The sequence below is a fragment of the Coffea arabica genome, chromosome 11c (genome assembly GCF_036785885.1).
Source record: "Coffea arabica cultivar ET-39 chromosome 11c, Coffea Arabica ET-39 HiFi, whole genome shotgun sequence".
Classification (NCBI taxonomy): Eukaryota; Viridiplantae; Streptophyta; class Magnoliopsida; order Gentianales; family Rubiaceae; genus Coffea; species Coffea arabica.
The window spans coordinates 19,812,064-19,834,744 of record NC_092330.1 but is presented as its reverse complement, the minus strand read 5'-3'; the positions used below and the strand labels follow the sequence as shown (position 1 = coordinate 19,834,744).

At 38.7% G+C, this 22,681-nt stretch overlaps 1 long non-coding RNA gene, 2 other non-coding genes and 2 pseudogenes across 4 annotated transcripts; 4 read left to right on the top strand and 1 right to left on the bottom strand.

Annotated features, from left to right (window-relative positions):
- Positions 1-9,012: 9,012 nt before the first annotated feature.
- LOC140017007 (uncharacterized) lies at positions 9,013-18,438 on the bottom strand. Of its 2 annotated transcripts, none has more exons than XR_011823287.1 (3): positions 17,978-18,438; positions 14,573-14,634; positions 9,013-9,296 (listed from the first exon to the last, which is right to left on the bottom strand). It is a non-coding gene; the product is annotated as an uncharacterized lncRNA (long non-coding RNA). The 2 variants fall into 2 exon arrangements; XR_011823288.1 differs by lacking the exon at positions 9,013-9,296 and adding an exon at positions 13,616-13,861.
- Positions 18,439-19,609: 1,171 nt separating this feature from the next.
- LOC140018523 (5S ribosomal RNA) lies at positions 19,610-19,733 on the top strand (annotated as a pseudogene).
- A 921-nt stretch (positions 19,734-20,654) lies between these two features.
- On the top strand, positions 20,655-20,773 carry LOC140019622 (5S ribosomal RNA). The gene has a single exon (XR_011824640.1). It is a non-coding gene; the product is annotated as a 5S ribosomal RNA (ribosomal RNA).
- A 411-nt stretch (positions 20,774-21,184) lies between these two features.
- Positions 21,185-21,302, top strand: LOC140018544 (5S ribosomal RNA; annotated as a pseudogene).
- Positions 21,303-22,228: 926 nt separating this feature from the next.
- LOC140017787 (5S ribosomal RNA) lies at positions 22,229-22,347 on the top strand. The gene has a single exon (XR_011824092.1). It is a non-coding gene; the product is annotated as a 5S ribosomal RNA (ribosomal RNA).
- The last annotated feature ends 334 nt before the right edge of the window (positions 22,348-22,681 follow it).

Sequence of the window (22,681 nt, the reverse complement as noted above, 5' to 3'; positions counted from 1 at the left end):
GCTCGCGCAGGCGAGCTGGACAGTTAGCAATCCGATGTTCAGCGCTTCCACAGCGCAAGCATTTTCCTTCCTTCTTCCAGCAATTTGTTTCCGTATGACTTGGCCCTCCGCAATATCCACAGGGACCTCAAGTAGCAGTGACCGATCCTCCCGATGAGACACCACTAGCCACCCCCGGTTGTCGTACTCCCCCATTTCCTTTTCCACTCTTAGGGGGTGTGCTCTTATCTTCCTGTTCCGAGCTGCTCCCAGGAAAGCCCCTTTTCTTGGTTTGGAAGTTTCTAACTTGTAACCTCGCATCTTCAACCCGTTGAGCTTTCTCCACAGCGTCACTAACGGTACTAAGTTGAGCTACAGCCAAATCCTTTTGAATCTCAACATTTAGCCCCTGAATAAAACGCCTTATCCGTCTTTGTTCGGTTATGATCAGTTCAGGCGCAAACTTAGACAACCGAGTGAATTGACTCTCATACTCGGCTACGGTTTGTGTTCCCTGGCGAAACCGAATGAATTCATCTTCCTTCTTTTCTTGGATGAGAGGAGGGAAAAACTTGGCATTAAATTCTCTCATAAAGTTCGCCCACGTCCTCGGGGTTTGTTCTCTTTCCCATTTCATTCGAATGACATTCCACCAGGAACGGGCGGCTCCCTCTAGTTGAAAGACAGCAAATGTCACCTGTCTCTCCTCGGTATAATGTAAGGCAGCGAAAATATCGATCATCTTCTCCAGCCACTTCTCAGCTACGTCAGGATCAGGGCCTCCAAGAAATTTGGGTGGGGAGAACTTCTGAAATCTCTCAAGGGCTCTATCCTCGCCCTCCATGTGATTACCAGGATTCCCAGGGTTAGGGTTAGGGTTTTGACCTTGTTGGTGCACCACTTGGGCTAGCAAAACAGTCATTTGCTGCATGGCAGCAGCTATTTGGACATTGGGGTCAATCCTAAGTTCAGGGTTTGGTCCAGATGAGGTTTCCCCAGTACCCCTTTCAGGTGTAGGTTGCCTATTTGCACGCCCACGGCCCCGTCCACTCCGTGTACCTTCCATGAGTTTTACTTGGTCTAGGCAATAATACTAAACCAAAATAAGCACGATGCATGTAAGTAACACTCAAAACTTTTATGATAACACACATTTATACATTACAAACAAGATCAAAACATGTATATACAAGCCGGTCAAAATTAAGCCACACACATACATACAGCCAGTTAAGTCAGGTACAAACATAGACGATCCACCGAGGAATGGCCTTTCTAGTTCATCAAATCCTTTCTAACCTAGGCCCTCATATCTTTCGTATTCGGGCGCAAGAATCCCATCTAAGATAATTCACAACTCGAGCCGGCCGGTCCCAAGAGTAAACCATCTTTATTAAGGATTCCTACCCGACATACATACCTAGCTTCCTCGAGTCCCATGATAAAGATCTTTACACTTATGACATGCACGGTTCATAGCTTATGCCCCAACGAGCACTAAGACATAATCACGAAGTCAGGACCATAACACCACTGGCCCAGTCTCACTCCGCGCAGAGACCACGCGAAGTGGCTCTGATACCACTTGTAACAGCCCCACTTTCCCCTAAGGCGAACCAAAGGGGTTACCGGACTGCCTGCCCAACTCTCGCCAGGACTACGGATCAGATTAGAGCTATCCGCTTCAATCCGGAACTTACAAACTCGCGTAAACACATCAAAATGGTAAAATAACCCAAAATAAAAAAAATGAAATCCGGAGCCGGCCAGGAATAGTAACCGACCCGTCAGAACCCAACCGAAATAGCTAACAAACATTCACATCTGAACTTTAGCGTTTACAAATCAAAATGACATACAAAAGCTTTCAAAAGTTAATACATATACACGGTTTGCCAAATCAAAAGAGAAAACGCCCCAAAAGTACACTTAGGGTTTTAATACATGAGCTATACAAAAGATATGTTCATCTAGCTCAATTTGGCAGCCATTTGTCAAATCCAGACCAAAAGGGTTTATTTTCCTGTAAGGAAAACAAAAGGAACGGAAAGGGGTGAGCTTGCGCTCAATGAGGTACCAAACAAATAGCATTAAAATCATGGCATTTCACATTTAACAAATCAGATACACATGTCAGATGTAAAGTACAGAAGCCAATGATTCAAATCAGAAGGATACGGGTGGCTCTCAGGAGCCAAATTTCCAGCGCAGTACTTGATCCAAACCGGTTGACTCTCCGTCAACGTATATAGAACCAAAACGTCCGTAGACCCCTCTTTACACCGAATTCCGTCCACCAAACACCCCTTTACCGGGCCCGCTCACCGTAACCGAACAGAAATGGTAATACTCGAGTATACCGGAATCAAGGGTCTCAATACCCAAAAATCCCCGAACAGACTACCGTGGTTCGTTATCTAATCGTCCAGGCCCTTGCCGGCCCGACTCGAATAACTTAGCCACAGGATTGAGCTCATAGGTCATAGAAATCCGAACAGATGCAGACACAGATAACAGATTCAAATTTTACATAGTAAATTGGCATATGAACAGACTAGAGAACGAGTGTGATAAAGTACACCCTCGTCTCGAACAAATAAACAGATTGCAGAGCAGAAATCAAGTTAAACAGCAATGGAGGGGAGTGGTACACTCACCGGCTCAACTTCAAAAGTTTTCACTTCAGATTGGCCTTAATCGCCAAGAAACCCTAAAATAATCAAAATAAACCAATTGAAGGTTTTACTTCCGGAATCGAGTAAACAGAATGCACATGTGAGGCTCGACTACACGTCGTACGCCTTGCCAAATAAATACTAATGCAAGAATGCAAAAACATGATTCCCTTGGAAATGAAAAGGTAGCATGAAGACCTAGGCGCAAACAACCCAAAAGCCTTTCATTCTACCAAAAGGCAAACCCAACTTAAAGGAACCAAACGGCCTAGAAAATCGGGCAGCACTTCCCCTAAATTTCTTACTTTTCCAGCCATTAAGGCTTCTTTCTATCCTCAAATCAGTCCCAACATCTCACACAAAATTCATCTCATTTCCCAAAAGCCGTTCACTAGGCTCAAAGTGGTACAAGTACAAAAGTTAACTAGGAAACAACCGAAATGAAAGCAAGCCCTAAAAGAGACTCGATAACGAGTCATATAGCAATGCTAAACACAACCCCAATAGGGTTTCATATGCATAAATGAGCATAATAGCAAACCAGAAATTAGAAAATGGCCTTAGTCTTGGCCCCAAATAGAAAACTGTTTTGCCCTTATTATGCGGTAATGGTGTAAAATTCTCTACGGTTATCGGATGGGGGTGTAAGACCCACCGTTTCGAAGCTATGAAACAGGGCTACAACAATGTAGAAGGTCACTCAACGCAGTTCCTAGTTTAACTAGTTCGAAAATGCCAAATACTATACCAGAATTACCAAAACAGGTTTGCAAAACACAGAAAACTGTAATCGGTATATCTCAGTCCATACAAGTCCAAATTCCGAAATTCCAAAGGCATAAGTTAGCTAAGACATCCAGCTACATTTCATCAGAAGACACCAACAACCAAATCCAAACCAATTCCAGTCAAAACAGACAATTACTATCGCAGATCGCACATTCTGTTCACCCAGAACAGCAACAGTAAAACCGGCATAACTCACTCTACACTACTCCAAATGCCCTGAAATTTTCCAGGCACTTCAAACTCATCAATACCTACAACTTTCATGTTTTGAGCAAAGTCCAATTCGGCCTCTATCTATGACCTAAAATTTCGGACAGAATGTTCAACCAAGAACCCTAGTTTTCCAGAAATTCTTCCAAATCCAAAATTGATTGCAATTTTCTATCATATGCACCTACTAGAGCCAAAGCCCCTTATTACCAACCATCAAAAACAACCACACCATCAAGATCATATGAAACCAGAAAAATCATCAATAAATGAAAAACTTCATGAAATCACTTCAAACCAAGATAAAAACCAGAAATTTCTGCACTCTAACCACTAATAAGCCTAACATAAGCATCAATAGGTGTAGTATGGTGTTCAAGCATCACTTACCAAGAAATCAAGAGAGAGGAGGATGTTGGACACCTTAAACCTTCAAACAAGCTTCACTAATACACTTACTAGCACTAGAAGAAATATTTTTATGGAGTAGAAACTAGTTTAAGTAATTTTCTTGGAAGATTTGAGCTATATGGAGGCTAGAATTTGGAAGAGTTTTCCTTCTTTTGAGCTTCAAGGTGGCCGGCCAAGAGGGAAGGGAGAAGAGTGAATTTTTTTGTAATTTTTGAGATATTTAACTCAAGTGGTAAAAGTCAAAAAAAATTGTCAAAAGGTGAATAGTGTTTCTTAAGTCACAACCAACCATATTGTGACACTTGTCACACTCATTAATGCATTCTTATCTTTCTTTTTCCCTCTCACATCAATCACTTCACACATTCTACTTATCTCTTAACACCCGATAAATTTCACACAGTATCCGAAACTTAACCTTATTGGCCGAATTTTTCCGAACTATTCGCACTAGTGGGTCCCACGTCCGATATACGTTCTTAATTTCTCAAAATCTATTCGATACTAGAAAAATCATCTAAAAACTATATTTACTCGTAAAAATAATCTAGAAAATTTTTCGGATACAGAAAGTGTAGAAAACAAGCCATTGAATATAAGAAAGCCTAGAAAAATTATAAAACCTAACAAATGGAAAAGTTACGGGTTCTCACATCTTCTCTTAGTGATTATAAATACAATGGACTTAAGTAAGTTTTAAGTGTCTTACGAGCATAGTTATTAAACCCAACTCAGAGAGAAACCTAACAAAAGAAGTGAATCAACAGATTACTGGTTCAACCATTAGATGAGTGATCGAACCGGTGGGTCACTAAATATATTTAAATATTATATCTCATAAAATTTATTATAGCTTCAATTAGTCTAATTTATTGTAGAATCATTAATTCTTATAAGAATTAAAGAATTAACAACCTAAATTTAATTAGTAATCCACCAAAATTCAAGTATAAAATTTTATCTAAGTATAATTATCTAACCTATTTATGAATTTTAAGTGCGAAAGCTTATTAAGAACGATATTTGCCTTTAAAATGAATTTTGTAATATGTTATTTTTTAAATCCATTTCATAACTTATAGAGTTTGAGGAATAATAAAATATTATTAAAAGATTCCAAATAAAATTTATTTGGAAAAATAAAATATGAATAAAAATATAATATATAATATAAGTGTCTACGCTCCATTTTTCGCGATGAAAAATAAATTTTTACAAAAGAAGATGTGATTTTATTTTAAAATAAGTAAAAAATGACCTAAAATGAGACTTTAAAGAATGCGATAGTTTGGGTCCAAAATTTAGTCTAAAAGGATTTTTAAGAAAAAAAAGAATCGCCTTAAGTCTTTGAAAAACGAGAGAAAATGAGTTCGAGAGTCACGATTGAAGAAAGGGAAGGCAAAGATTCGATTAATTCAAACTTAAGGCACCCTTTCAATCTAGTCTAAGCTAGTTGTGAGGTTTAGTTAAAATTTTCCTAATCTAATCCTTAATTTTGTTACGTTTGGATGTTTCCTACATGAATGCAAATCTAAATTTATAAAAACATCGAGAGGGACAAAATATCCATTCAATGATTTAATTGATACCAATCGCATTAATTGCGAAGGCCAAAATACTTCCTCGAAGAGGTCACGAGTATGCAAATGATGAAATTAAAAGAAAAGAAAGTTAAATTATATATATAGGTATAAGTGACCAAAGAATAGGAATGCAACATAATGAGTATGGGAGACAAAAACTCTTGACATAATTTTCTTATATAGGAAACAATGGAGTATTTAAACTAAAGATTTATAATCACCCATATCCATGTTCAAAGAATAATTCTCCTAATATGAACAAGCAAATGAACTAACTTATTTTACAATTTCTTAAATGAGATACAATTTTAAATGATATGATTAACACATATAAAGAATAGAGGATAGGGGATAATATAATAGAAAATATCATACAAATAAGAAAAGATCCTAAAAATAAAAATATGCATGAAAATGTAATGAATGTCACACAAAATGAATCTAACACACGAACGATCTAAGAGTCTAACATTGGACTAACCCATTTTTAAAGAACTTTACTAGCGTTGGACTAGCAAGTAGGCGAAGGGAGAAACCACAACTAGCGTTAGACTAATGTGGTGATGTCATGCATTCATAATACACAGTAAAACTGTGACATCCCGAAAGAAGGAGTATGAGAATCCGAAAATTTTTGTATATTTTCGAGACATTATTTTGTTTTCTTGTCTATAATTTTATGCTTTTTTTTCAATATATATTAATTTCTTATACATTTTTATAAGAGAATATAGTTTTCAAATCATTTCCTTGATACAAGTTAGTCCACGTTAAGTTTGAAGTGTATTATGGACGTGGGACCCGCTAGTGCGGTAAAGGCGGTATATTTTTGACAACTCATTGGAGTTAATTGTAAAGATTAAAAGAAGTTGGGGCCATAGTGTGACATTTGGTTAATCACAAATTGCTAGACTTCCTAAAGGTTGCATGAAGTTCCTAAGCTTAATTGTGATTGGCTAATCAAAAAGGTGTTGGACTTTGACCAAGTGACTTAGTATTAATCTTCTTAGCAAGACCAAAGGCCAAAACAACAAGGAGAATTTCGGCCAGCTCTAGGGAGAAAATAGGGGAGAAAAACCAAGAGAAAATAAGAGAAAGAACAAGAAAAAAATTCTGATTTTGTACAACCCATCCAACAAGCTTGGGAGTTAGAGCAAAAGAAAGCTAAGGAACTTGGTTCTTGAAGTGCAACCTTGTGAACCCACCTTTGGAAGGTAAAGCAGCCTTGAACCCTTGTAAAAGTTTATAGCAATTGAGTAGAAATGTTGATTTTGATGTTGTAAGATGCTAATAAGGGTTAATGATGGTTTATATATCACTTTTGTGGGTTTGTGTGGAAGATTTGGTGATTTCTATGGTTGTTTGAGAAAATTCCAGAATTGAGATTTCTTATAGTTCAGTTCTGCCCGTTTCTGTTTGAGTATGTTAGAGACCGAATTACCTTTAGCTCAGAACATGAAAGTTGTAGAAAATGATGTTTTATAGTTGCCTACAAAATTTCAACTCGATCCGAGCACTGTATCATGTGAAAAAACCAAAATACCCCTGCTACCCTGTTTCTATCCGAGCATGCTAATCAGCTTCTGTAATTGGTTGTTTTGACCAAGAATACTATTGATTTGGTTGTTGATGTCTTCTTAAGAATTCTAACCTTGTGTCTTAGCTTTCATATGGCTTTGGAATCACTTGAATTGGAGTTGTATATTATGAGATATGACTGAAGGAGTTAGGACAGCCATAGTAAACTTCAAATTAGAAAATCTGGGGTTGTTTTGGTAAATTTGACCTAGATACATTGTAAAATGGACTGAGTAGCCTTCATCAAAGTTGTAGCCTTCTGTCTTAGCTTCACAAAGGTATAAATTACACCCCAATCCGATAATCGTAACGCTGGTTGTGTCCAATACGCAAAATGACGTCAAATCTATTTTTGGGTTTTAGGGCTTGGACTCGGGCAAGGTAATAATATATGACGGATGGTTTTTGAGCCGTGGAGGTGAGTGACCCTAAACTGTTTCCAAAGTACTTTTGAAATGTATCTTGCATTATTTACTCATTTGCATATCATGTGTGCGCGCATGTGAGTCCATGAAATGATTTGGCTTAAATGAGTTCTTGGGGAGTCTTGTGCTGAACACCAACGTCTCCTCTACTATTTACCTGGAGCCAACCTCTCCACCACTTTCGTGAGTTCATGACATGATCTGGAGCACCAACGTTGCTCCCCCTTATTGCTTATCGTTAAATAATCTTTTGAGCGTTGGGTGTTTAAGTGCAATGATTTCACTGGCTCACGAGAGCGATAAATGTACATTTGATCCTTGATTCATGACATCATTGAAGTGCATTATCTTGAAATATATTTGCTTACTGATTTTGCTGGTTACTCACTGAGTTTCTAACTCACCCCAAAACTATTTTATTCCCCTCCACAGGACTCGAGACGAAGAAATGGCTTGTAGTGCTTGTTCATGTGAATGGATGGATTATCTCATTGATGGTTTAAATTTGGATTTTCCTCTTGTGTAATAGTTGTTATTAGGGTTTGTATGAACGTTCGGACTTGAATGGATGTATGTGTACGTTAACTGGTTTTCGCTTCGCTTATGGTACGAAAATTATTGGAGAATTTGATGTATATATGAGATTTATCTTGTAATTTATTTGAGGAATGTAGTGATTGACTGAGTCCCAGCGAGAGCTGGGCAGGCGGCCCGCCGAACCCTGGGGTACGCCCTAGGAGGAGGTGGGGCCGTCACAAAAACAAATAAGACGTAAATTAAAACAAATAAATACATAAGAGCACGTAGCATGTAACACATAAACATAATATCTAGATGCAAAAATCCTAAGGAAAGCGGATAAAGCATATAACACATAAGCCACATAAACACGTAAAAACCTATCTATTACAGTAGGGAATCTAACTACAATCTAAAATAGGGAAATAAAAAATCCTATCTACCCTATCTATTACAATAGGGGACCTAATTACAATCTAAAATGGAAAAATATAATAAAACAAATCTAGTTATCCTATCTATTACATTTTTTAAGGTATTTAAATGCCTCTCAAATACTTATAAAAATTAACTAAATAAATATAAGAAAATTTGAATGAACATTTAAATCAATAAATAAAGCATATAAAAATATATAAACACATAGGAACACGTAGGAGCACATAAGAGCACGTAATTGACATTAAAATAATAATAATAGGGGTACCTTGTGACGGCCCCACTTTCCCCTAAGACGTACCAAAGGGGTTAGCGGACCGTCTGCCCAACTCTCGCCCGAACTACGAAGTCGATTTACACAAACCCGATATAGTGCGCACGATAGAACCCAAAGAAAATGCACAATTGGAAACTACTAAGGTGAGAACATGCCCACCAAACCAAAAATCATAGTCTCAGCGGAATACATTTACTAGACAAGGTTAAACACTTATACATATATGTACATTGGAGTCTTGAACAATTGAATATACGGTGCAATCCGAGATATTCGTACTACACAAAATATCATTAGGGCTTCGTTTTCAAAAGAGCAAGTACAATTAGGGTTTCCAACCATTGAGGAGCAATACAAAATATCTAACTAGCTCAACTCATGCTTCAAAGTCACAATTCCAAGAAGTGGTTCCCTGCAAGGAAAACAAAGGTAACAGGAAGGGGTGAGCATTCGCTCAATGAGGTACCAAACATATAGGGGTAAAATCATGGCCTTTCACGTTTAACCCATCAGATACATATACCAGATATAAAAGAAACCAGATTAGACACAATGATTCAAAGGAAAGGATACAGGTGGCTCTCAGGAGCCAGATTTCCATCTGCAGTACTTGATCCGAACCCGTTGACTCTCCGTCAACGTAAATAGAACCAACATATCCGTAGACCCCACTTTACACCAATTTTCCGTCCACCAAACATACCCCTACCAGGCCCGAACATCGAACAGAACAGAAGTGGTAATACTCGAGTATACCGGAATCAAGGGTCTCAATACCCAAAGATCCCAAAACAGACTACCGTGGTATGTTATCTAATCGACCAGACCCTTGCCGGCCCGACTCGAATAACTAGCCACAGGTGTTGAGCTCAGAGGTCACAGAAAGGTCGTTGGATACAAGTTTCCAAACGACGTGCGAACAGATACAGATACAGATATAGATACAGATAACAGATACAGATACAGATTCAGATTCGCACCAAAATTGGCATATGAACAGACAAGAGAACGAGTGTGATAAAGTACACTCTCGTCTCAAACAAAATAAACAGATAGTGCAGTCATTTAAATCATAGATTGCAGGGCAGAAATCAAGTTAAACAGCAATTGAGGGGAGTGGTACACTCACCGGTTTAACTATAGATATTTCAAAAGTTTTCACTTCAGATTGACTTTAATCACCAAGAAACCCTAAAATCATCAAAGTAAACTAATTGAAGGTTTCACATCCAAAATCGAGTAAACGAAATGCACAAGTAAGGCTCGACTAGATGTCATATGCTGCCCCAGGTTAAGTACTAATACAAAGCAAAAAGATAACAGTTGGTCCTAGGGTTATAAACAACCCCCAAAACCCTTTATTTGCACTAAGATCAACTCAATTGAAGGACTCACCTAGCCCTAAAATTTTGGCAGCATGCCCTTTGTATTTACCTATTTTCCCAGCCACTTATGGCTTCATTATTTCCTCAAGCAATCCCAAAGTCTTACACAACATCAATTCATTATAACAGCCATTCAATAGGCTCATAGTCATTCAAGTACAAGATTTAGCTAGGAAAATAATCGGAATGAAAGGTAGGTCCTAAAACCTAAAAACAGTTTTGACGTCATTTAGCGGTTTTGGCACCACTGGCACTACGGTTATCGGATGGAGGTGCAAGACACACCGTTTCGAAGCTAAGAGATAGGGATACAATGTTTAAGAAGGCCACTCAGTCCAGTTTCTAGTGCAACCAGGTCAAAAATTTAATATACTAAACCAGAACTGCAAAAACAGGTTAACAAACCGCATTCTGGTTAACGAAACGTAATTCAGGCTACCTAAGTTCAAATGAAGTGAAACTAAAGCCATTCGAAATCTAAGACACCAGGGTACATTTCATCAAAAGACCTCAACAACCAAATCAGTCATATTCCCAATCAAATTAGCCAATTACAGAAGCAATTCTCAAGTTGGTGTAGAAACAGGGAAGCAAGGGTATTTCAGTCTTTTCACTAGCTACGCTACTCCGATTGGCCTGAAATTTTACAGGCATATCTAAAATATCATTCCCTACAACTTTTATTTTTTAATTCAAGGCTAATTCGGCCTCTAACTATGATGAATAGTGCCAGGCAGAATTAGGGAAAATGAAACCCTAACTTTCCAATTTTCCTTCCAAAACAGAAATTTTCTACAATTAACCACCATTCACCCACTAAGGCTTCATTCTAGATCATTTCCAATCATCATACATGGCCACACCACATGAATCATATTAAAACAGAAAAATTATAAATAAATAGAAAATGTCATCAATCTCACTAAAATCATAAAATAACCCACAATTTCACCTCTTAAACTACCACAAGTTGTTAATTAGACATCATTAGATAGAGGAGAGAGGTTTCTTAGCTACTCACCTTAACAACTCAAGAGGAAGAGCAACTTGACACCTTAAGCTTTCAAACCACTTCACAACCAAGCTTAACTTCACTAACTTAAGAGGTTTTATGAAGTAATTTAAAGATTAATCAGTTGAATTGAAAGATTGGACAAGATTGTAGCTAAGAAATTGGAGAGCTTTTCTTTCCTTTTTGCTTGATAAGGGCCGGCCAAGAACCTTGCAAATTTGAGAAAATTTTGGTCAATTTTTGGTTTAAATGGTAAAGTTATGAATAGTAAGTCAAAAGTAAGATTTAAACTCTAAGTGACACATGTCACTTTCATTAATTGCATGCCTAACCTTTTGTCTCTCTCACACCAATCCACTTGGTAACCTCTAAATATCTCATAACACCCGATAAATTAAACCCAGTATCCAAAACTTAACCGAACTAGCCGAATTTTTTCGAACTTTTCGCACGGCGGGTCCCACATCCGATATATACTCTTAATTTTTCAAAAACTATGCGATACTAGAAAAATGATTTAAAAATCATATTTACTCATAAAAATTATTTTTAAGATTTTTCAAATAAGAAAATGTGGAAAAACGTGCAATTAAAAGAAAATAAAACCAAGCAATTAAGAAAATTACGGGTTCTCACACTCTTTCCCTCTTAAAGAAATTTCGTCCTCGAAATTTTCTCTGAGCGGAATCGAGCAAAACTCAAGTAACCAGTAGCCTGTACCTTCTACGTCCTCAGAAGAAACGAGACTCTTCCTTCCAGTCCCTTCTCTAGTTGACGGTCCAGGGTCGGTCTGGGTTGGCTGCTGGATTCCTTTCTTTTCGTGCAATAAACCCGAGCAATTAGCAATCTGATGCTCGGCGCTACCACAGCGCATACACCTCCTCCCCTTTTTCCAACAATCCACTTCAATATGATTGGATTTCCTACAATAACCACAAATTGTCAAACCACCCGCTCCACGACCCTTCTTAGCAAATGGCCTACCTCACTTACCCTGTTCTGACCTTTGACTCTCACGAGATGCGCTCCTTTTCTTTGCATGGAAGGTCTTCACTTGTGGCCTTGCAATTTCTGTCCTTTGAGTTTTTTCTGTAACCCCCATAGAAGTAGTGCTTCGTGCCATTGTTAAGGCCTCTTCGGAAATCCCATCGTATTTCCTTTTTAGCTCTAAATTCTTGTGCAAGAGCTCAATTTTCTCTGAGTACTCGTGCTTCCATCGCCCTTCCCAGTATGCGGCTAGGTTCTTTTGAACTTCTATTTCGTCTCGGAGAACCGACATTTCCTTATACATCTCAACCCAATGTGTCATCTCACAAAATTGCTGGAACTCAGATGGTAGCCTGTCGAGCAAAACAATGGGTCATAATAAATTCTTGCACACACGTGGCACTCTCGGTCCATGTTTTGCTCAGCTATTCTTTCCCCCCTTTTCTTCTCTTGACCCCTGGCCTCGTTTTGTTCCACAGTTAGGACCATATCCGCAACCACGTCTTCCTTCAGATATATATAGTTTTCCCTTCCCTCTCTCTTTTCTTTCCAAAAGGGTACTTTAATGAATGAATGCAGTAAATAAAATAACAAAATCCAATATACCAATTACACAAATAACATATTGCACCTAACACACCATATCAAAAGACGGATAAGCAAGTACACAATTACATATCAAGTTGGACAGATAACCATGTACACAAACACATATACTAACGTCAGGTGGTAGGAATATACGGGTGAACCAAAAGGAAAAGGTGAAGTCGTCCCAGTATCAGCCCGTCTGGTCTCTCACGTCACTTACTATCCAAACTAGATGTCCATTGACCTCTTGTGCTCATTCTAGTCAGACAAAGCCTGTTCATGGTTCCAAAATGAAATCTCCAAATACTTAACACCGCCTCAACTTTAGAGTACTCGGGCGCGAGAATCCGAAATAAAATAATTCATATCTCGAGTTGGCCAGTTCCAAGAGTAAACTATCTACAATCAAAATTTCTACCCGACATACCTATCTATGATCCTCAAATATCATAAGAAAATTTAAGGCCTAGAACCTTCGCAATTCATAGCTTTTGCTCGGACTAGTATTTAATCCTCCATACCTATTCACCACTCAGTCCAGGCTCACTCCGCGCAGAGACCACGCGAAGCAGGCTCTGATACCACCTGTGACGGCCCCACCATCCCCTAAGGCGTACTAAAGGGGTTAGCGGACCGCCTGCCCAGCTTTCGCCGGGACTACGAAGTCGATTTACACAAACCCGATATAGTGCGCGCGATAGGACCAAAAGAAAATGCACAATTGGAAACAACTAAGGTGAGAACATGCCCACCAAACCAAAAATCATAGTCTCAGCGGAATACATTTACTAGACAAGGTCAAACACTTATACATATATGTACATTGGAGTCTTGAACAATTGAATATACAGTGCAATCCGAGGTATTCGCACTACACAAAATATCATTAGGGCTTAGTTTTCAAAAGAGCAAGTACAATTAGGGTTTCCAACTATTAAGGAGCAATACAAAATATCTAACTAGCTCAACTCATGCTTCAAAGCCATAGTTCCAAGAAGTGGTTCCCTGCAAGGAAAACAAAGGTAACAGGAAGGGGTGAGCTTTCGCTCAATGAGGTTCCAAACATATAGGGGTAAAATCATGGTCTTTCACGTTTAACCCATCAGATACATATACCAGATATAAAAGAAACTAGATTAGACACAATGATTCAAAGGAAAGGATACAGGTGGCTCTCAAGAGCCAGATTTCCATCTGCAGTACTTGATCCGAACCCGTTGACTCTCCGTCAACATAAATAGAACCAACATATCCGTAGACCCCACTTTACACCAATTTTCCGTCCACCAAACATACCCCTACCGGGCCCGAACATCGAACAGAACAGAAGTGGTAATACTAGAGTATACCGGAATCAAGGGTCTCAATACCCAAAGATCCCAAAACAGACTACCGTAGTTTGTTATCTAATCGACCAGGCCCTTGCCGGCCCGACTCGAATAACTAGCCATAGGTGTTGAGCTCAGAGGTCACAGAAAGGTCGTTGGATACAAGTTTCCAAACGACGTCCGAACAGATACAGATACAGATACAGATAACAGATACAGACACAGATTCAGATTCGCACCAAAATTGGCATATGAACAGACAAGAGAACGAGTGTGATAAAGTACACCCTCGTCTCAAACAAAATAAACAGATAGTGCAGTCATTTAAATCATAGATTGCAGGGCAGAAATCAAGTTAAACAGCAATTGAGGGGAGTGGTACACTCACCGGTTTAACTACAGATACTTCAAAAGTTTTCACTTCAGATTGGCTTTGATCTCCAAGAAACCCTAAAATCATTAAAGTAAACTAATTGAAGGTTTCACATCCAAAATCGAGTAAACGAAATGCACAAATAAGGCTCGACTAGATGTCATATGCTGCCCCAAGTTAAGTACTAATACAGAGCAAAAAGATAACAGTTGGTCCTAGGGTTATAAACAACCCCCAAAACCCTTTATTTGTACTAAGATCAACTCAATTGAAAGACTCACATAGCCCTAAAATTTTGGCAGCATGCCCTTTGTATTTACCTATTTTCCCAGCCACTTATGGCTTCATTATTTCCTCAAGCAATCCCAAAGTCTTACACAACATCAATTCATTATAACAGCCGTTCAATAGGCTCATAATCATTCAAGTACAAGATTTAGCTAGGAAAATAATCGGAATGAAAGGTAGGTCCTAAAACCTAAAAACAGTTTTGACGTCGTTTAGCGGTTTTGCCACCACTGGCACTACGGTTATCGGATGGAGGTACAAGACACACCGTTTCAAAGCTAAGAGATAGGGCTACAATGTTGAAGAAGGCCACTCAGTCCAGTTTCTAGTGCAACTAGGTCAAAAATTTAATATACTAAACCAGAACCTCAAAAACAGGTTAACAAACCGCATTCTGGTTAACGAAACGTAATTCAGGCTACCTAAGTCCAAATCAAGTGAAATCAAAGCCATTCGAAAGCTAAGACACCAGGCTAAATTTCATCAGAAGACCTCAACAACCAAATCAGTCATATTCCCAATCAAATTAGCCAATTACAGAAGCAATTCTCAAGTTCGGGTAGAAACAGGGCAGCAAGGGTATTTCGATCTTTTCAAAAGTTACGCTACTCCGATTGGCCTGAAATTTTACAGGCATCTCTAAAATATCATTCCATACAACTTTGATGTTTTAACCTAAGGCTAATTCGGCCTCTAACTATGATGAACAGTGCCAGGCAGGATTAGGGAAAATGAAACCCTAACTTTCCAATGTTCCTTCTAAAACAGAAATTTTCTGCAATTAACTACCATTCACCCACTAAGGCTTCATTCTAGATCATTTCCAATCATCATACATGGCCACACCACATGAATCATATTAAAACAGAAAAATCATAAATAAATAGAAAATGTCATCAATCTCACTAAAATCATAAAATAACCCACAATTTCACCTCTTAAACTACCACAAGTTGTTAATTAGACATCATTAGATAGAGGAGAGAGGTTTCTTAGCTACTCACCTTAACAACTCAAGAGGAGGAGCAACTTGACACCTTAAGCTTTCAAACCACTTCACAACCAAGCTTAACTTCACTAACTTAAGAGGTTTTATGGAGTAATTTGAAGATTAACCAGTTGAATTGAAAGATTGGGCAAGATTGGAGCTAAGAAATTGGAGAGCTTTTCTTTCCTTTTTGCTTGATAAGGGCCGGCCAAGAAGCTTGCAAATTTGAGGAAATTTTGGTCAATTTTTGGTTTAAATGGTAAAGTTATGAATAGTAAGTCAAAAGTATGATTTAACCTCTAAGTGACACATGTCACTTTCATTAATTGCATGCCTAACCTTTTCTCTCTCTCACACCAATCCACTTGGTAACCTCTAAATATCTCATAACACCCGATAAATTAAATCCAGTATCCAAAACTTAACCGAACTGGCTGAATTTTTCTGAACTTTTCGCACTAGCAGGTCCCACGTCCGATATATACTCTTAATTTTTGAAAAACTATGCGATACTAGAAAAATGATTTAAAAACCATATTTACTCATAAAAATTATTTTTAAGATTTTCCAAATAAGAAAATGTGAAAAAACGTGCAATTAAAAGAAAATAAAACCTAGCAATTAAGAAAATTACGGGTTCTCACATACCTCCCTTTTGAATTGGTAACTAAATAGAGTCAAATTGCCCTATTTATACTCAAAATGAACAAAAAAAATCATGGCACCAATTTAATTGAAAATAATAATAATGATAAAATACTAAATTCACATTAATATGTCAAACGTAAAGAAATTTAAGAACATCTAAAAATTACAAGTTAAATATATTCAAAAGTAACATAATTAGTTATTAAAGAAAAGAAACAATCATAATAAAAAGGGTCAAAATTCACTAGGGACTAAATTACAAAAAATCGAAAAACTTTTGGGTTCAAAAATATAATTTTTCCAAAGTTTAGGGGACAAAATTAAATGAAAGATAAAGTTTTGAGATCAAAGTGCAATTAATTTAAGAACCTAAGTGAAAGAAATTTAAAATGTTCTAGGCCACAGTAAAACTACTCCAAAGATCATGGGCTAAAGTGCAAATTTTGTTTCTGAATTGGGCAAGAAAAGGCCATCGGGCCTTTCTGGCATGAAATTCCTAAGCCTCGCCGAAATCCAAAAGAAATAAACGGTCCAGCCCATCCTTTTATCACTCAAGCCCGACCAAAAAAATGCATGGGCTCTGACTACTAGCCCAACCGAAACCCAAAAGAAATAAACCAAAACTCATTTCCAAAACCCAACCAAAAATAACTCTTGGCCCAATCGAAAATAAAACATTAGCCCAACACTTTTTCTTTTCTCTTCTTTTTCTTTTCTTTCTTCTTTCCCCCTCCGTTTCTTCTTCTTCTTGCCTGGCCAGATGACGCTTCTGGTGGCCATGGCAGCTGTGGCGGCTGCCGGTGGCGCCGGCGAAATTTTTCCGGTCACAAAAAAGTTATCAAAATACATACTCCAACTCGATTTTTTGCGTAGATTCCGTTTTTAAAGCTAGTTTTTACAAAAAAGAAAAAACAAATGACCCGAAAGTGGCCAAAATGCCCAAAAAACAGCCCAATTTTTTATTTTTTTTAAAACACTATAATCACCACTAAAAACCATAAAATTTATGCCAAAACACTCCTTATAACTTCTACATCACAACTATAATCTTATTTTGACAAGTAAACAACAACAAAATGATGCATTAAGTCAAAACAGCCCCAAAAAATGAAGGAAATTATTCTAATGGTTTTAAGGCTCAAAAATCCAAAATTTTGGATAACCAAACATTTCCAGCCCCTGTGCTAGCTAATGGTTCTCTATTTTAACAAGGCTATGCACAAAAAATTCACTAATTTAGTTCTTTTTTCCTTTTTGGCATTTTCACAAACACTTGACATGCATACACTAACCTTATATCCTTTCTCTCTAATCTAATTATGCCATTTCCCAACAACATAATGATAACAAAACCAGCAAAAGAAAGGAACAAACTAACGTCTCTACATGCTTATAGTACGGGACATAAAGAATTTGAGTAACCAAGGAAAATTTCAGCACCAACTTTGAATTTAAGGCAAGGAACAGCAAGGGAGAAGCAAAAATGAGAGCCTAACATTGTCTTGCAGTGGAGAAATTACACAGAGGTAGCGGCAATGGCAATTTTTGATGATGATAACCTCCCCTACTTGTTTTCTTAGCTCTTCCTTTCTGGTTTCTTTTCTTTTCTCCTTGTATCCGAGAGAGAGGAATAGGGGGTTGTTGTTGGTGTTGAGAGTGTATGTGAAATTGGGAGAGGGAGAGCCGAGAGTGATTTGGAATTTTTTTCTTAGTTGTCTAATGGTGTCTTTTTGTCTCCTGAGAGGAAGAGGCCGAGAGATGTATTCTAGGTGCCAGAATGGAGTTTGTGTGTGTTCAGATCAAAAGAAAAAGGCTCCGAGAGAGAATTTAGAGAAGCTTTTGGGAGCCCCCTTTTGCAATTTTTTCTTCTTCTTCTTCTTCTTCTTCCTTTCCTCTTTCTTCTTTCTGTTGCTTCCTTCTCTTCTCTTGTTTCTCTCGTTGGATGCCTTCAATCAAAAGTGGCAGAATGACTTTGGTGGCATCATGATGACCAAGCCATCATGATGTCTCCATTTTCTTTTTTTTATTTAATTTTTTATTTTTTATTTTTACAAAAATCATTTTTTTGTTTCTTTTTCTATTTTATTTTTCTTTTTCTAAAACAAACCTGCAAAAATGAGAAAATTACACATTAAAATGTAAGAAAATAAATACCTCATTAAATATAAAAAATCCAAGAAAACATTAAAAATTGACAAAATTTTGGTGTCTACAATAAGAATGACAAAATAACTAACAAATGGGTTGTTGGTCTAGAGGTGATTGCATTTTACTTCTACATATAAGGCGGATCCGTTTTTTCAAACAAAAAAACGGGTCGGATACGGAATATAGTATTCCGACCCGTACTAGACCCGGATCCGGATATAAATGATTTAATAATTTATAAAAAATATATATTATCAATATAATTTGATTAGGATGATGTATTTGAGTAAAATCAATTTGATTTATTTTCTTATTTGGTTTTTTCTTTGCATTAGCTAGAAATTTGTTTACAAATATATCTTTTTCTCTTTTTTGTTAGAAATTATAAATTTTGGCAAATTTGTTCGGGTAGACCCGACCCGGATCCGAGACTCGCCGGGTCCGGATCCGAAACACCGAATAAAAGACCCGTCGGATCCGGGTCCGGCTCCGGAATAATGAATTCCGGCCCAGACCCGGCCCGTTGACACCCCTAGGTGACCCCCTGGGAAATCCTCGTGTTGCACCCCTCCCTTTTTTGTTTCGAAATCAAAATTTTCCCTTCGTTCTTTATGCTGTAGTAATTTAGCTCCGTCGGAACGATTGCTTTATATTTTGCTTCTCATCGAAGCATGAAGGCGGATCTGAAGGCGCGAGACAAGTCAGGAACGGTACGGCTGGATCGAAGCCCGGATCGTCGGTCAAAGTTGTCGGCGCAAATGTATAAGCGCAAGCGTGAAGGATCAATTTCAGGATAATTGAGAGTTGTGCGACGAGGGAAAAAAAAGGTGCAAAGCAACAAGAAAAAAATATAAAAGTAAATAAGTAAAAGGATGTGAGGAAATTCATGAATTGACGCTTAGAATGAATTCGGGTCCAGAAAAGCCAAACTGCTTCACAGGACGTGGCAGTTTAAAAGAATAAAGCGAAAGGAACATGGCGGGTGCGATCATACCAGCACTAATGCACCGGATCCCATCAGAACTCCGAAGTTAAGCGTGCTTGGGCGACAGTAGTACTAGGATGGGTGACCCTAGGCCTGTCAACGGGTCGGGTCTACACCCGTATCCGGATCGGATCCCTAAAATTTTTGCGGGTAAGGGTAGGGATTTCATTCCGTTATCCGGATCCGGATCCGTTTTTTCAAACAAAAAAACGGGTCGGATACGGAATATAGTATTCCGACCCGTATTAGACCCGGATCCGGATATAAATGATTTAATAATTTATAAAAAATATATATTATCAATATAATTTGATTAGGATGATGTATTTGAGTAAAATCAATTTGATTTATTTTCTTATTTGGTTTTTTCTTTGCATTAGCTAGAAATTTGTTTACAAATATATCTTTTTCTTTTTTTTGTTAGAAATTATAAATTTTGGCAAATTTGTTCGGGTAGACCCGACCCGGAACCGAGACTCGTCGGGTCCGGATCCGGAACACCGAATAAAAGACCCGTCGGGTAAACGGGTCGGATCCGGGTCCGGGTCCGGAATAATGAATTCCGGCCCGGACCCGGCCCGTTGACACCCCTAGGTGACCCCCTGGGAAATCCTCGTGTTGCACCCCTCCCTTTTTTGTTTCGAAATCCAAATTTCCCCTTCGTTCTTTATGCTGTAGTAATTTAGCTCCGTCGTAACGATTGCTTTATATTTTGCTTCTCATCGAAGCATGAAGGCGGATCTGAAGGCGCGAGACAAGTCAGGAACGGTACGGCTGGATCGAAGCCCGGATCGTCGGTCAAAGTTGTCGGCGCAAATGTATAAGCGCAAGCGTGAAGGATCAATTTCAGGATAATTGAGAGTTGCGCGACGAGGGAAAAAAAAATGGTGCAAATCAACAAGAAAAAAATGTAAAAGTAAATAAATAAAAGGATGAGGGGAAATTCTTGAATTGACGCTTAAAATGAATTCGGGTCCAGAAAAGCCACACTGCTTCACAGGACGGGGCAGTTTAAAAGAATAAAGCGAAAGGAACATGGCGGGTGCGATCATACCAGCACTAATGCACCGGATCCCATCAGAACTCCGAAGTTAAGCGTGCTTGGGCGAGAGTAGTACTAGGATGGGTGACCCCCTGGGAAGTCCTCGTGTTGCACCCCTCCCTTTTTTGTTTCGAAATCCAAATTTCCCCTTCGTTCTTTATGCTGTAGTAATTTAGCTCCGTCGGAACGATTGCTTTATATTTTGCTTCTCATCGAAGCATGAAGGCGGATCTGAAGGCGCGAGACAAGTCAGGAACGGTACGGCTGGATCGAAGCCCGGATCGTCGGTCAAAGTTGTCGGCGCAAATGTATAAGCGCAAGCGTGAAGGATCAATTTCAGGATAATTGAGAGTTGTGCGACGAGTGAAAAAAAAGGTGCAAAGCAACAAGAAAAAAATATAAAAGTAAATAAATAAAAGGATGAGAGGAAATTCATGAATTGACGCTTAGAATGAATTCGGGTCCAGAAAAGCCAAACTGCTTCACAGGACGTGGCAGTTTAAAAGAATAAAGCGAAAGGAACATGGCGGGTGCGATCATACCAGCACTAATGCACCGGATCCCATCAGAACTCCGAAGTTAAGCGTGCTTGGGCGACAGTAGTACTAGGATGGGTGACCCTAGGCCTGTCAACGGGTCGGGTCTAGACCCGGATCCGGATCGGATCCCTGAAATTTTTGCGGGTATGGGTAGGGATTTAATTCCGTTATCCGTATCCGGATCCGTTTTTTCAAACAAAAAAACGGGTCGGATACGGAATATAGTATTCCGACCCGTATTAGACCCGGATCCGGATATAAATGATTTAATAATTTATAAAAAATATATATTATCAATATAATTTGATTAGGATGATGTATTTGAGTAAAATCAATTTGATTTATTTTCTTATTTGGTTTTTTCTTTGCATTAGCTAGAAATTTGTTTACAAATATATCTTTTTCTCTTTTTTGTTAGAAATTATAAATTTTGGCAAATTTGTTCGGGTAGACCCGACCCGGATCCGAGACTCGCCGGGTCCGGATCCGGAACACAGAATAAAAGACCGTCGGGTAAACGGGTCGGATCCGGGTCCGGGTCCGGAATAATGAATTCCGGCCCGGACCCGGCCCGTTGACACCCCTAGGTGACCCCCTGGGAAATCCTCGTGTTGCACCCCTCCCTTTTTTGTTTCGAAATCCAAATTTCCCCTTCGTTCTTTATGCTGTAGTAATTTAGCTCCGTCGGAACGATTGCTTTATATTTTGCTTCTCATCGAAGCATGAAGGCGGATCTGAAGGCGCGAGACAAGTCAGGAACGGTACGGCTGGATCGAAGCCCGGATCGTCGGTCAAAGTTGTCGGCGCAAATGTATAAGCGCAAGCGTGAAGGATCAATTTCAGGATAATTGAGAGTTGCGCGACGAGGGAAAAAAAAATGGTGCAAATCAACAAGAAAAAAATGTAAAAGTAAATAAATAAAAGGATGAAGGGAAATTCTTGAATTGACGCTTAAAATGAATTCGGGTCCAGAAAAGCCACACTGCTTCACAGGACGGGGCAGTTTAAAAGAATAAAGCGAAAGGAACATGGCGGGTGCGATCATACCAGCACTAATGCACCGGATCCCATCAGAACTCCGAAGTTAAGCATGCTTGGGCGAGAGTAGTACTAGGATGGGTGACCCCTTGGGAAGTTCTCGTGTTGCACCCCTCCCTTTTTTGTTTCGAAATCCAAATTTCCCCTTCGTTCTTTATGCTGTAGTAATTTAGCTCCGTCGGGACGATTGCTTTATATTTTGCTTCTTATCGAAGCATGAAGGCGGATCTGAAGGCGCGAGACAAGTCAGGAACGGTACGGCTGGATCGAAGCCCGGATCGTCGGTCAAAGTTGTCGGCGCAAATGTATAAGCGCAAGCGTGAAGGATCAATTTCAGGATAATTGAGAGTTGTGCGACGAGTGAAAAAAAAGGTGCAAAGCAACAAGAAAAAAATATAAAAGTAAATAAATAAAAGGATGAGAGGAAATTCATGAATTGACGCTTAGA